Raw genomic sequence first — 15,780 nt, forward strand, 5'->3', positions numbered from 1 at the left:
CCCATAGCTCTGGCTTTGACTGGATAAACTCACCCTGGTACCCTCTGGGCCCATGTCTGGTTTCTACTTTGAGGTCCTGAGTTTGCTTCTAATACCAGAGGTGTTACTTAACCTGGAGCATCCACCTCCAACCCAGGGAAGCATGAAAAAAGCATGACCAGGACATACATGATCCCCTCCTATACCCAGAACAGACATCACTAGCTGATCAGATAACCCTTCCCACTGAGTACACACAAAGCTTCAGAGTCCTTGGCTCCTGCAAACCACTGCCAAATGGTTGGAAAATCCATTTGCCTTCAAGGAAAGGTCTTTGGGCCCAGGGAACAGCAATGACAATGATGATGCTGATGCTGATGATGGTGATAACAATGATGGTGATGGTGGTGATGGTGATGATGATGTTGATGGTAATGACGATTTTGGTGGTGATGACAATGATGGTGGTGATGATCTTATTCACAGACATTCATTGTGGCTTGAGGCTTACAAAGTACTATCAGCAACTTTACTTCCATAGCTTACCCCTTCAATCTTCAGAGATAGGTCATTGTTTTATTCAGGATTCTTTTTTTAAGATTTTGTTTATTTATTATTTAACAGAGAGAGACACAACAAGAGAGGAAACACAAGCAAGGGGAGTGGGAGAGGGAGAAGCAGCTTTCCTGCTCAGCAGGGAGCCCGACTGGGGCCTGATCCCAGGACCCTGAGATCATGACCTGAGCTGAAGGCAGACACTTAACGACTGAGACACCCAGGTGCCCCTATTCAGGATTCTTTAGGTTGTCACTACCAGAGGGTTTTTTTTTTTCCCTCCAACATGCTTGAAAAAAAGCTCCACAGAGAATGCTGATGTCTAGGCCCAGATCAGGGTCCACAGGGTGGACCAATATTGTTTGTACTGAGAAGGATGATTCTGAAATGGGGAGGAAAGCAGGTAATTCTCCAAAAGAATGGATACTGGAGGTACAAAGAGCACAGGTCCACAGGAGCAAGATTGTCAACCCCCACCCCATTTCCCAGAGGAGGACATGGATGCTCCGATGGCAGATGCCTTGCCCAAAGTCACGTGGACAGAGGGTAGAAGCACCAGTATGAAAACCCAGGGTCTTAAACCTCTGAATCCAGGATGCTTTTTCCTTCACTCCTCACAGGTTAAAGTGAAGTGACTCTTACTACCTTCAAGAAACTCCCCAGACACAGTATAGCCTGAGGCCACCTTTCGTCTCGTTGGCCAGGACCACACATGGACAGAAGGTGCCTCTAGTCTGTCATGATCCCTCCCCACATGGCTGGGCATGGATTTGGAGGGGACGGTTGGGGCAGGATGAGCAGGGACACTTCCCAACAGTCGCATACCCCTGGCCCAGGTGGAGCCATCCTGCCTCCCCCATCCAGGAGGCAGCAGGCAGCCAAATAGGCAATTAATTACTGCCTGGCGGCTGCAGGCTCCCCTTCCCACTCTGTTCAGCCAAGTGTGTAATGGAAATGGGACTAGAACAGACTCCCCTGCCCAGAGGGACCCTGATCTGCTCAGCAGAGGATGAACTCCGGGGAGCCAGGGAAGGGGCTGGGACACAGAGGTGAGTTTATTAAAGCAATGAGCTTCTCCTGATTCCTCCTTCCTCCCTGTCTCGGGCTCTCGGCTGCAGGCACAACCTTCTTAGGGCCCTGCTCAGAAGCGGTCCATTCCTGGCAGCCTGAATACAGGACTGTTGTTAGTATTAGTCTCTGATAATACTACCCGCAGTATATTGAGTGATGTCCTACATCCTTTACAAGCATTCTCTCTTCAAATGTTCAAGAAAGTCTTTAATGGAATTTTTTAATCCCTCTTTTACAGCTGGGATATCCCTGTTTTATAGCTAAGAAAGGTTGAGGTCCAGAGAAGTGAAGTGGGCTCTCGAGGGGCAGGGATATTGTCGTGGTTAGAGCACAGGCTCCAGAGGGCTGACCCATTCTTGTCCCTCACTACTCATTTGTCCTGGGCCAGTGACTCACCCTCTCTGTGCCTCATCTACGAAGGAGTGATGATGGTCACACCTGCCTCATAGGGCTGCTAGGACAGCACTTGAGGGGAAGCATTTAATAAATGGGGGCTGCGTGGCTTGAGAAGGTAGACGCTCTTATACCTTGTTCTGGGCAAACTTTAAAATAGCAAATACATTAGATGCACAGTGTGGGCTGTAATACATGTATGACAGACACGAGAAACTCAAGAACTTGTCATTCACAAGATTTCAGCGATGTTCTGAATCTTCTCTCTGACTTGTTTATTATCACTCACCAGCCAACCCCTCACTTGGCTCTCATTTCCTGCGCTTTATACTAAGAACATAATGGGAATTTTTGTCTGTTCCCAGATGAGCTACGTCAATTCGTTTTTTTTAAATATTTTATTTATTTGACAGAGAGAGAAAGAGAGCACAAGCAAGGGGAGTGTCAGGCAGAGGGAGAGGGAGAAGCAAGCTCCCCGCTGAGCAGGAACCCTCCCCTGCCCCACCATGTGGGGCTTTTTCCCAGGACCCCGGGGATCATGATCTGAGCTAAAGGCAGACGCTTAACACACTGAGCCACCAAGGTGCCCCCAGCCACGTAAATTCTTTTGGTGAATTTGCTTTTAGTAAACTTCTACACACATTCCTGCTACAGATTCTTAGAAATCGCCAAACCTGGTTGACAAATGATTGCTCCAGAGCAAGGGAAATTGGCTCCCATGGATGTCCAGATGGGCAGCCTGGTGAGCCCAGGGCCATGGTTCAGTCAAGGGAAGAAAAGACCAAAGCCCAGTCCAGATCAACGCTCATAGAGAGAAGTCACACACAACTGAAGTGAGCCAGGGATTGTCCCATCCTGCCATGCACAGCTTGCTGGGGGTGTCCTGGCTTCCTCAGGCTTGGAGCCCTGGGATAGGGGGGCGTTGAGAGCACTCGCTCAAGTCACCCCAGCACCCGGCATGAGGCCCAGCACTGAACAGGCAGTCCGTGAATGCCGAATAAAGGAACAAATGGATGAATGGAAAAAAGAATGAGTGGCATATCTATTCAGGGGAAGCTGTAAAGTATCAAGAAAAGAGGGAAGGAGAAATGATTCAACAATGCTGTCTATTCTCGGCTCCTTTAGAATACTGCATAATCTCTATATTCTGATATGAAAGCTCTCCAAAGACAAATTAGATGAAAAAAACCAATGCACACAACAGAATGTAGAATATGTTCCTTCTGTGCTTCATAAAGGGGAATAAGGGGGCGCCTGGGTGGCTCAGTGGGTTAAAGCCTCTGCCTTTGTCTCAGGTCATGACCCCAGGGTCCTGGGATCGAGCCCCACATCAGACTCTCTGCTCCGTGGGGAGTCTGCATCCCCTCCTCTCTCTGTCTGCCTCTCTGCCTACTTGTGATCTCTGCCTGTCAAATAAATAAATAAAATCTTAAAAAAAGGGGGGAAGACAATAAGAACACATATTTGTACTTGTTTATATACTTGTACATGTTGTACAGGCAAATGGAAGGGTATTTAGGAAACCAGTAACAGTGGTTTGGGAGAATTGGAAAGTGGGTAGGTGGGTGACAGGATCTTCAGGGGCACTTTTCATTATATATGTACACATATATGTATATATACACACAAGCATACATGTATACACACAATACATATATACACATATATAACGCATATAACACTTATAACATATATCCATTTCTTTCTGAGCCATGTGGAAAAAAATCAAGGAAAAGAAAAAGAAAAAAAGAAAATTTCTGCTCCAAGAAAACACAAGAGTCACCCCTTGCTTCACGTCAGGGGAGGCAAGCGATGCCTAGTTTTCTTCTCAAGGACTTCGTTTAATTAAGGACTTAGAGATCTCCTAACCTATTGATTTTGGACCAGAAAGCATTAGGTGAATTCCCAGGAGCTCCAGGCTTTCTGAAATCATTTTCCTACACTCCACATCTCTCTTGTAGCCTCCTCTCCCTTCCGTGTCTGTGGAGGGGTGGCGCTGGTGGCAGCCTCTGGGGCAACAGGTGGCAGGAAAGAATTCTTGGGGGGTCCAGAGGCCTCCTCCTGGTGAGGAGGAAGGGGAGAAGTGCAAAACCTGAATACAAGAGGCCCAGGAGCAAAAAGAAGGAAGCTTTGTTCCTGCCTTCACTGCACGCCTCCCCACACCCACCTGCTGGGCCTCAGGAAAGATCTACCAGCCGTGGAATTAGGGCTGGGGCAGTCCTGGGTGGGCATCCTTTCCTGGATCTCCAGGGGCAGGGAACACTCTGCTGATGTCAGGGCTACATTTATAATAGTCCAATGTGGAAGTAGCACAAATGCTTTATTTTTTTTTTAAAGATTTTCTTTATTTATTTATTTGACAGAGATTACAAGTAGGCAGAGAGGCAGGCAGAGAGAGATAGGGGGAAGCAGGCTCCCTGCTGAGCAGAGAGCCCGATGCAGGGCTCCATCCCAGGACCCTGAGATCATGACCTGAGCAGAAGGTAGAGGCTTAACTCACTGAGCCACGCAGGCACCCATAAATGCTTTCTCTTAAAAATTTTTTTATTATGTTACGTTAGTCACCATACAGTGCACCATTAGTTTTTGATGCATTACTCCATGATTCATTGTTTATGCACAACACCCAGTGCTCCACGAAATCTGCGTCTTCCTTAATACCCATCCCCCCACCCCCACTCCCCTCTAAAACCCTCAGTTTGTTTCTTGGAGTCCACAGTCTCTCATGGTTCCTCTCCCCCTCTGATTAATGCTTCTATGCAGCATTAAGCACTGAAGGCCCCAGAGGCTGAGCCCACCACCATGAGCTGGGAGAAGGGGGGCAGGGGGAGTCTGCAGCACCCATACCTGGGCTCAGATTGATTCAGGAGCTAAAGGAAGGAAGCCAGCAGCTGGGTCTGTCTGTCCCAGGACCAGGATCTTTCCATGTCTATGGGACCTAGACTCGGGGACCTCACGGAGAGAACCTCTTGTCTCAAGAAGTCATGTGGCCTTGGGATTTCTGACACAGACAGATACCCTCTACTAGAAGCCCTTTGGTAAGCACATTCATTTTACATCTTTGCTTGGAGGAGGCCTCCTGACCCTTCAGTGACCTTCAGTGACACTTCATGTTGATGCCACAACCCAGGCTGTGAGTCCCTAAGAGGAAAACCCCAGCCCTTGTCTGCAGCTGGAAGGATCGAAGCCAGCCACAGGAGGTCTCCAGCAGGCTCCCTGAGAGCCCCATCCTTCGAACTGCCCTGGGTTTAGGGCAGTGTTTCAGAGAAGAGTTTGTTACTCCTCAGAACAAACCCACATGGGGTAGCTCCAGCCTCACAGACCCACCTGGAAGGGTCACATCCCTGGAAGCTGAGCGGGGCGCACACTGGTGATTGTGTCGCAACTAACAGCAACCACACCAAGGCTAACCCCAGCTGCCATTTTCTGAGCCCTTCCTAAAAGACACGGGATTTCCCTCCTGCCACCCCACCGAAACCTCACATCAACCTCAGGAGGAAGGCAGGCATATGTGTCCAGCTGCTTGGGAATTTTCAAGCTAAACATCAAGTCGGCAGCCAGTCCCTCTGTGGTAAGGACCGCTAGGATGTGGTGGACAGAGGAGCTGTGGGCAGTCATGTTTCCCTCAGCATGGAGGGTCAGTCCTAGCACAAAGGCGACCTGCAGAGGACACAGATGTGGGAATCAGAGAGGGCCCTCCACCCCAGCTCTCCTAAGGACCTGATGTTTCCCACCCCTCCTTCCTTACCTGAGACCGCAGCATGCCCCCTTGAACCTAAGATAGGGGCTGAGGTTGAGGATAAATGAGATAACATGTTTAGCCCCTTTGATGGGAAAAATAAGCCCCTGCTAAATGGTGGCTATTATCACTCTGATTATGAGGACATGGACTCCCCCAGAGAGGGGGCCTGTGTCAGGGCCCGGGGGCAGGGTCTGAGAGCGGGGTCGTCCCATGACAGACTTGGGAGCGGAAGAGCACGGTGGAAGGTGCTCCCACATGGGGGGCTGTCCAGGCAAAGGTCTGGGGACTGGCATGGGGAGACGGGGAGGCTGAAGCATACGGCAAGGATGTTTGGGGACTCAGCCCCACCGTCCCTCCTCCAGGCTCTTGGGGACCAGGGGTGCTTGGCATCCTCATGTGGTCCTGGCTGTCAGCACAGTGGTTTGTCCAGATGCCTGTGAGGAACACTGTCCACGACAGTCTCTGTGCTGAGCCCCAGGATACAAGGACAAGTAAGACACAGTCACATCTGCATGTATGTGCAGAAGGCCAGGGCCAAGTACAGAGGGGTTAGGAATACCCGGGAGGGACAAACCCAGTCTTGGGGAATCAAAGAGGGATTCCAGGAGGAGGTGACACTGAAACCTAAGAATGCATGATAATTCGAGCTGATATCCGCGAAGGATGTATTATACGCAAGATCTTTTAGATGCTTTATATCCTTTGAGGTAATCCTTTCTGCCACCCCTAGAGGGAGGGCTGATTATCCCCATGAAAAAGATGAGGCTCTGTTCGGCGAGTGAATCCCCTGGTCACATAGCTACAGAACCGTGGATATTGGATTTGAATTTGGCCCTGCCTGATTCAAGTGTGGGTTCTGAACCCCAGAAACAAGGCTGAGCAGGGTGGGAAGCAGGTCCCTCCCTGTAGCAGGAGCAAAGAGATCCCACTGACCTGCTGGATAGGTGGCGGCCCAGGCGGGCCTGGGCTCAGAGCTCACAGGGCCTCGTAGACTGTGAGTGCCCATGAGGGCAGCTGGATGGTGGAGAAGACTAGACTTGGCCTTAGACCTCTGCCAGGAGAGCATCCGGCCCATAGAGGAGCCTTCAGTGACTAGGGATGGCAGTGGCTAAGCCTGAGGGCAGCTTCCTTCTCAGAGGGCACAGCCTCCTTCTGAGCCCAGCCTTCAGAGCCTTTTGGGAGCTTGGGGCCCCGCACTGGGGGACTGTTTTTCCAGCAGCTGAGGGATTGGTTTTCCAGCAGCCTTCTGAAGACCCTCTTCATCTCCAGTGAGAAAAGAGCTGGTGCTTCTCAGCCAATCACCAAGCCCTCTCCCCCAAATGAGCCATAATGACTCCTGATTGCTCCTTTGTCGCTGGGCTGGCTTTCAATGCCATTTCTATCTGAGGCTGTGGGGAGGAGGAAATGGGGGCCATGCCATGCGGACCAATTTGCTCTGCTGGTTTTCTATTTTAGGATAAATGCGTGTTGTGGACGGGGGGGGGGGGGGGGGGGGGGGGGGGGGGGGGAGGGTTGAGCCGCCCCCCCCCCCAGGCTCTCAGATCTAAGTGCCAGGCACAGACTAGTGGAGGTGAAGGTGGAGACTGACAGAACCAGTTCGCACAGTGGGCAGGAGTTCACAGTTTACAAGGCACATCTCTGACCGTGCGGTAGGATCATATCCGTAGGGGATTAATGAGCACCCGAGGCTCAAGGAGGGGTTAGTGTAAACTCACAGATTGTAAAGCGTGGAACCAAGTGAGGTTTCATTCATTATCAGTCCGCCCACACTCATTGGGCACCTACTCTGTGTCAGGCACTGTGCTAGGTGCTAAATATAAACCCAGAGCTTTTCCAGTTGTGACAACAACAATTAGAATAGCTAGCTTTGGGCACCTGCGTGGTTCCAACGGTCTGCCTCCAGCTTGGGTCGTGGTCCCAGGGTCCTGGGGTGGAGTCTGCATCCTTATCAGGCTCCCTGCTCGCTGGGGAGCCTGCTTCTCCCTCTACCTCTGCCCCTCCCCATGCTTATGCGCCTGCACACACGTGAGCACATGTGCTGACGTGCGCTCTCTCTCTCTCTCAAATAAATAAATAAAATCTTAAAAAAAAATAACTAGCATTTACTGAACACTTACTATGTGCCAGGTGCTTTACTGCCTACTTATCAGGTTACAGTTCACCCATCTTCCCACCAACACTGGTGAGGAAGGCTTGACAGGCACTTGCATGGAGAAGAAAGTGTTTCTTTCCCTCTCCATCCTGAAACCTGGCACAGGCCAAAGATGGTTCAGAAATAGGAGCATCTGGAGAGAACAAAGACTGAGGGCCCGAGGAGATAAGAGAGAGTTTCCAAAGGGGAGGAGGCATCTCAGGTGGATGGCCACACAGAGGATTCCAGGAGATCTGATCAAAGAACTCTTTCAGGGGAGCCTGGGTGGCTCAGTGGGTTAAGCCTCTGCCTTTGGCTCAGGTCATGATCTCAGGATCCTGGGATCTAGGCTGCATTGGGCTCTCTGCTCAGCAGGGAGCCTGCTTTCTCCTCTCTCTCTCCGCCTGCCTCTCTGCATACTTGTGATCTCTCTCTCTGTCAAATAAATAAATAAAATCTTAAAAAAAAAAAAAAGAACTCCTTCAACCATCAGAAAGAATGAAGTCTTGTCCTTTGCAACCATGTGGACGGAGCTAGAATGTATTAGGCTAAAAGAAATAAGTCAGTTGCTGAAAGACAGATAACCATATAATTTCATTCATATGTGGAATTTAAGAAACAAAACAGATGAACATATGGGAAAGGGGTAAAGAGAAAAAGGAGAGAGGAAAACGAGGCATAAGAGACTCTTAATGCTAGAGAACAAACAGGGTTGATGGAGGGAGGTGGGTGGGGGATGGACTGAATGGGTGATGGGTATTAAGGAGGGTACTTGCTACGATGAGTGCTGAGTATTGTACGGAAGTGGTGAATCATAAATTCTACTCCTGAAATCAATATTACTCTATATGTTAACTAACTAAAGTTTAAATAAAAACTTGAAACACTTAAAAAAAAAAGGAACTGTCCTGCAGAGCCTAGGCAAGCTGAGAATAGCGCACACACACACACACACACACACACACACCCAGCCACAGATTGTGTTGAATGAAGTTAATCCTACTTGAAAACATAGTGAAAGCCTCATCCACATCTTCCTCTGGACTCCGTGCGCATTTCTGAGCCGACCAGTATAACAGTGACTGGGTCACCCCTTCTTCCCACTGCCAGGATATAGTTCTAGGACATTTGTTTTTATCCCTGTTTATAGATGGGTAAACTGAGGCTGAGAGACCCTGAACCACCTGCCCAGGGTTACTCAACCAGGAGTGGCAGAGGGGACTCTGAACCAACATCCTCCTTAACAGTCCCTGGACCCATTGATCCTAAGACCACCGTGGGTGCCCCCATACATAGCAGGCAGGGGAGATCAGCCTCAGCTGGCTGTAGAGCAGCAAGTCCCCTCCCCCTCCTCTCGCCCCTCCTCCCCGTGGCCCAGCTCAGCTCAGAGCTATTAACCAGGTCACGCTGGCTTGTCCCAGTCCAATAGTTCCCTTAATTGCCTTTTTATAGCACGTCGTACAACTGTTCATTACGCTGTCATATTTCCCCTTGAAGGCAGCAGTGGGGAGCCAAAAGGAGGATGGGGACCCGTCCAGGTGGCAGGGGCTGTGTGTGGGGCACCAATGTGCGAAGCTTATTTTCTACTTGGTCAGAATGAATTAAATGCATGCCGCTCACACTTGAATCATACACGAGCCACTTTGAAAGGGGGAAAAAAATCACAGCCCCTTCCCAACAATTGATGAGTTATCTTTATTACAATTTTACTGAAATGTGTACAAACATAAAGGTAGGTAGAAATCCTTATCCTTTTAGCTCTGTACAACAAGAAAAGCTAAGACAGTGTGCCGATGGGATACAAACAAAGCTACCAAATAAAAAGACTCAAAATAACACAATTAATTTAATGTGATGGATGATGTATGCTGAAATTAAATTGCCACTTGCACAATGAGTATGGTTCGGTATGCTTCAGCATTTAGCCCCCCTCTGGTCTTTTGTCATGAGACCTATGACAATTACGGCAGTTTGGTCTTCCAGGAGACTCAGAATCTGCTGGTAGATTTTTTAAATATAAAATAATATAACATAGGGGCAGCTGGCTGGCTCAGTGGGTAGAGTGTGTGACTCTTGATCTCAGGGTGGTGAGCTGGAGCTCCATCTTGGGTGTAGAGATTATTTAAAAGTAAAATCTTGGGGCGCCTGTTTGGCTCAGTCATTGGGCATCTGCCTTCAGCTCAAGTCATGATCCCAAGGGTCTTGGGATGGAGCTCCATGTCTGGCTCTGCTCAGCGGGACCTGCTTCTACCTCTCCCTGCCGCTCTCCCTGCTTGTACTCTCTCTCTCTCTCTCTCTGTGTCAAATAAATAAAATCTTTAAAAATTAAAAAAAAGTAACATCTTAAAAAAATAATAATATAAAATGAACCAATTCTGGGTGAGGGCTCACACATCCCAGGTTAGGAAACAACTGACGTCCCAGGAGACATTATCAACTGTGCTGGGCTAAGGCATCCTGTGGAGGTAACAGTCACGTTCTCTTGAGGATGGAAAGCCCAGAACACACAGAGTGCAGCCCCCTGAGGCCAGACTGTACCCAGACGTTAATGAAACTCACAAGTTCTTCTGAGCACTCACTATGTGCCTGCCTGCTATGTGCCTCCCCATCTCTCTGTCCCAGAGGAATTGCCTGTATAATCGGGAGGAAGAAGACGGTGCCCAGAGTAGACATATATACCAGTCAATGCCTGGAGAGCTATCTGGCCAGTGGGAGCCAGATCTAGACTGTAGCCCATCCCCAGAGCCCAGGGTCCAAGCCCTACCACGAGGACACACCTAGAGAGCTGAGGGTTGGTTTAAGGATAGCTCTGAACCTGGGTTTGAATCCTGGATCCACCACAACCTAGCTTGAGACCTGGGGCAAGTTACTTAGTTTCTTTGTACTCCGCTGTCCTCATCCTGTAAATGGACATGAAACCAATCCAAGCTCACATGGACGCTGTAAGGCAATGACGAAAGAGCATGCGTGGAATAAACACTTGTTAATAGTAACGTGGACATTTCACCCAGCTATGACTCTCAGCGCAACTGGAAGCAAGAGAAATTTACAGGTTGGGCTCTTAACTTGGAGATCACGGAGTCATCTTGGACAGGTTATAGAGGATTTGAAACTCGGTGTAACATGTGTATGCATCTGGAAAGAGGACCTTCAGCCTCATCAGATGTCCAAAGGCATTGTGACCTAGAAAAATCTTTGCCCACTATCCTAGTGCTAGGAGGGGCTGGCAGAGACACTCAGTGTCTTAGTCAGTTGGAGCGCCTTAACAAAACACCACAGACTGGGTGGCTTACCCAAGGGACAGTCACTGTCTCGGAGTTCCAGGCGCTCAAGTGTCAGATCAAGGTCTGGCAGGGTCGGTTTCTGGGGAGCACTCTTCCTGGCCTGCAGATGGCCACCTTGTCACTGTGCTCTCATACAGCAGAGAGAACAAGCAAGGTTTGAGAGTCCAGGAGGCCAGATGGCCTCCCAGCCCCTTTGCACCCCTGGAGCCCAGGGTTCTTGACACAGAGCTCACCAGTCAGAGCCTCCCCTACCGTTGTCTTTCCCAGTCGCTACAACCAGGGACCCACAGATTCCTAGGGGTGCTGAGTGCTCTCAAAAGGAGTCCCTGAAAGCGTGTAAACCTGGTGATTCACAGACCTGTACCCCTGGGGATAAAAATATATTATATGTTTATAAAAAATAAAATTTAAAAAAAAAGGAGTCCCTGAATCTAAGTGTGTACCCCAAGCCCATTCTGAACAAAGATCACATCTTGCACGTGTATGCATGACTCCCTTTTAACCCGGCAGGTGATGTGGGTATAAAAAAACAAATCTGTTTAGAGGGGCAACGGAACTCAAAATTCAGAGCTGGATTTTGGTCAATGTGTATGTGTGTTTCCTCAGCCAGTTATACTAAAAGTTCAGGGGTCAAATGGTTTTGTGATATCGATTTTTTTTATTTTTTATTTTTTTAGATTTTGTTTATTTATTTGACCGAGAGACAGTGAGAGAGGGAATACAACGAGGGCGAGTGGGAGAGGGAGAAGCAGGCTTCCGGCGGAGCAGGGAGCCCATTGCTTGGCTGGATCCCAGGACCCTGGGATCATGACCTATGTAGAAGGCAGACGCTTAACAACTGAGCCACCCAAGGCATGCCGTGTGATATCGATTTAATTCAACCCCACCCATGTTTTTTTTCGAGTCTACCGTGTGCTGGGGACCCAGTGGGGAGTGAGGTTACTGTGACCCCTGCCTCCCAGAATAACAAAAGACTGTTCTCAGAAAGGGGTAGAAACCATTGCTCTAACCCACCAAGTCTGTTCCAGCATGCCTTTGTCCGTTGTAGGCAGCCTTTTCTGGTTTCCAAGGCTGCTGAGGGCTAGGCCTGGGTCCCTATGTCCCTATGTCCCTGGCCTTTTCTCAGAGCCATCTGCACAGAGGCTTGAATCTAGAAGTCCAGAAATTATGAAACACAGCCTTCCATACCCTGAGACAGGACTGCCCTGGACATTGTCCCTGATAGACATCCAGCCTCTGCCTGCTTACCTCCAGAGATGGGAGGCTCATTTAGCAAGGAAAACCACTCATATTTAGTCATTAATATATTTTAATATGTTGTACCCTGAGCTATTGGAGGCAGCACGCACCCCCCCCCCGGCCCCCCGATTTGTCACACCAAAGGAGGGAAGACTCAGGGTCTTTGTTCCAGGCATGGGCTGCCTACTTGGAACCCTCTGCCCTGCTGCCCCCTCTCCTCCCTTGTGCCCACAGATATGGTATCAGGAAATTGAGCTCTGGTTTGCGGCAAGGTAGGCATGGCTTCTTCCAGCTGCAGGACAAACCTCACCATTGCCCCAGCTTGACGGAGGGAGAATGAGGTGTAGAGCCAGCATCTGTCCCCTCAGCAGGAAAAGGCTCACTGACAGAACTTGCTCTGGAAAAGGAAGGGGAGGGGGGGTCTGTCTGTGATCATTCAGCCCCAAAATGACGCTCATGATGTTGCCTTTCCAGGCCATTAATTCAAGGGCTCCCTGCCCCATCCCCCATGTTGCTGCCTGCTCTGGGAGATAAGCCCAGTTCTATTTAACCCTATTTATTCTCCCCAAAAGTGGCCTCCATCTCCGTTTGCCAGGCGTTTAACCCCTTGGGTACTGAAAGCATCAAAACCAGAAAGGGATCTCATGTTGCAAGAGGGGTGCTCTTTCCAGCTGATCCCAGACTGCAGGACTGATCCAGAAAACCATCCTCGCTTCACTTGGCAGGATTCCTGGGATACCCCTAAGCCCCTCAAGACCATGGGATTTTGTGTGGTCCTGAGAGGAGAGCCCCCGCCTGGACTCCCAGGATGGGCAGCAGGGGTGGCTCCTGCTCCCTTCCCACACACCCTCCCAAGTTCCCATTTTCTTGGTCCCAGGGCTGGGTTCTGGCATGAGCCAAGAGGAAGGCCATGGAAACTCTCTCTTTTGTGCCCTGCTGGCTGGTGCCTCTGCCTGGCATGCCCTTCTCTGTCTCCCTCTTCCCTCTTGTAGCATGTTTCTTTTTATGTCTCCTTTGCCCCTTTTCCTCCCTTTGTTCTCCCCTCTTTTCCCCTTCAGTAACCCTATAGGGGTGTTCTTGTACTCGGGGTTGCCTGACTATGGGTCTGGGTGTGAGTGTGTATGTGTGGTCCGTGTTGGGGTGTCTGTCAGTGCGTGTACAACTCTCCATGTACATGCTTGTCCTGTGCTGCTGTGTGTCTGTCATCTGGGTGACAGTACCCTGGACCCATGGGGCTCGATCTAGGGGTTGTCTATCCTGGTTTCTCTGTGTGCCGGGCAGTCTCAGTCCAGATCTTCTGTATGTCCATGTGCTGGCCCATCCTTGCTTGACCTATGTGCACTGCCCAGTGTAAACCTGCCAGTTGTCCTTGAATCTGGGCTCCAGTCCTAGCTTCTTTGTCCACCTGTCAGTTATCTTGTCATTCGCTGTGTGGGAGTGCATGTGTGTTTGTGTGCGCTGTGTTTCAGCGCAGGGGGCCACGCTGCTGCAAATTCCTCTCCAGAGGGTGCCCCTAGAGGAGCTTATCAGGAGAATCTGGAGGCTGATGGCTCCTCTAGAGCACGCCCAGCTCATTACCAGCTAGGCAGGTTGTCCTGTTTGCCTCCTGGGGCTGCCTGCCAGGTCCCCTGCCCTCTGCCCAATTCCTGACCTCCATTCCTTTCCCTGGAAGGGGTGAGGAGGGGGAGGCGAGGCAAAGACAGAAGAGTGCACATACCAACTCACCCTGGCTTTCACATACATCACGGGTATTTTCTTGCACACTCGCTTTCCCTGAACAATGAGACATGGCCATTCCATATGGCAGCAGCAACAATGACAGAATAATTGCTACCACGTACCAGGCACTGAGCATTCACAGGTAGGCATTTTATATACAAGACTCACCGGATCCTTCCAAGAACTGAACAAGGCTGTTATTATTATTATTATTTTCATGTTTCAGTGATGAGGAAGTAGAAGCTAAGAGAAGTTAAGTAAGTAGTCCAATGTCACACAGCTGGTATACGAGGGAGCAAAATTTTCCAGTAAGGGAAGGCTGCTTGGGAGCTTGCCACCCTGGCCTGGGAAGAGTTATTTGTGGCAATTAGCAGGAAAAGAGTGATACAGAGGCTTTTCTCCTCCAACTGCTGACATCTGATGACTGCTAGAGGGATGGGTGTCTGTTTCAAATGTCATCTCTTGACAGTGTGGTGGCCAAACCCCGAACAGCCAGGGAGAGGAGATGGAAGGACAGACAAGGTCATGGAAGGGAAGGTGCAGGAGGAGCATCAGGATTCCTGGGGCCTAGCCTGGCTCTACCCTGGACTCTGGGTGACCTTGAGCAGGACATCTCACTGGGTGTGCTTATCTGTGAACGAAGGGGTGTTTCAGGGATGGCTTAAGCATTGCAGAAAGGATGATTGGACTGAATGCTCTCCAATGTCCCCACAGACCCAAGAATTGTGGTGGGTGACCTAGAAAAGGACCATCCTCACATTGTCCTGGTGGTTCCCACAATAGTGGGAAGACAGTCATGTGCACGGTAGGGCAGGGAAAAGGTTTGCTGAATGAATGAATGAATGACCCCATTTCTAACTAATGAAAGACCTTCACAGTCCCCCTTTGGTCTTAGACAGCAGCAAACATCATAAGGGGAAAGGAAAGAGAGGGTAAGCATTTTGGATCCTTATAAAATCCACACATAAATCAACAATGACCAACTGATACATATACAGCATTGTTTTACTTGTCAAAGAAGGCATCGGTGGCTGTCTTCAGGTGTGGGTGTGTATGGGCTGGAGGTAGGCAATAGGGACCCCTAGTTTCTGCCCAGATTACCTAGTGTGGAACTAAAGAATTTTGCCAGGAACAGAAAAGGTGGCTTGAGGATTAGGAGGTAAAGACCTTTGTCTGTAGGAGTCTAGGGAAAGTGATCTCTCCCCCATCCTCTGGGGATGGGGATGGAGGAGGGTCTCTGTATAGAGCAAATCTCTGGGATGGGAGATCAGTTCTATTCCAAGCCTCTCTAGAGGAGACAATCTGTGTTGGGGGAGGAAGGTTTTCCGTTCTCTTTGTTCTGAGTCCTATCACGACTTGCAGGGTCTGTGTTTGGGGTCAGGCTCTATGGAAAGGTTTTCTTGTCATAGCAGCTGGTGTAGGGGAATGGATTCTTCGGGTTACTTACAAGGGTGGGTATCTGCCTTGGTTTCTGGCAAGCAGGCTCCTGGAATTTAAGGGGGTACCTAGGGAGAGATCAAGGGCATCTCAGCCCATTCTGGCGGAGGTTTCCTATCTCGAGAGGAGCTTGCGGAAGACTGTGAGGCGCTGAGAGGGGGTGGGGGGGACAAGAAATAGGGGCCGGTCCTGGCAGCTCCAACTGGCTGATCAGAGCCCTCAGGCCGCCC

This window comes from Lutra lutra, chromosome 9, assembly GCF_902655055.1.
Source record: "Lutra lutra chromosome 9, mLutLut1.2, whole genome shotgun sequence".
In the NCBI taxonomy this organism is placed as follows: domain Eukaryota; kingdom Metazoa; phylum Chordata; class Mammalia; order Carnivora; family Mustelidae; genus Lutra; species Lutra lutra.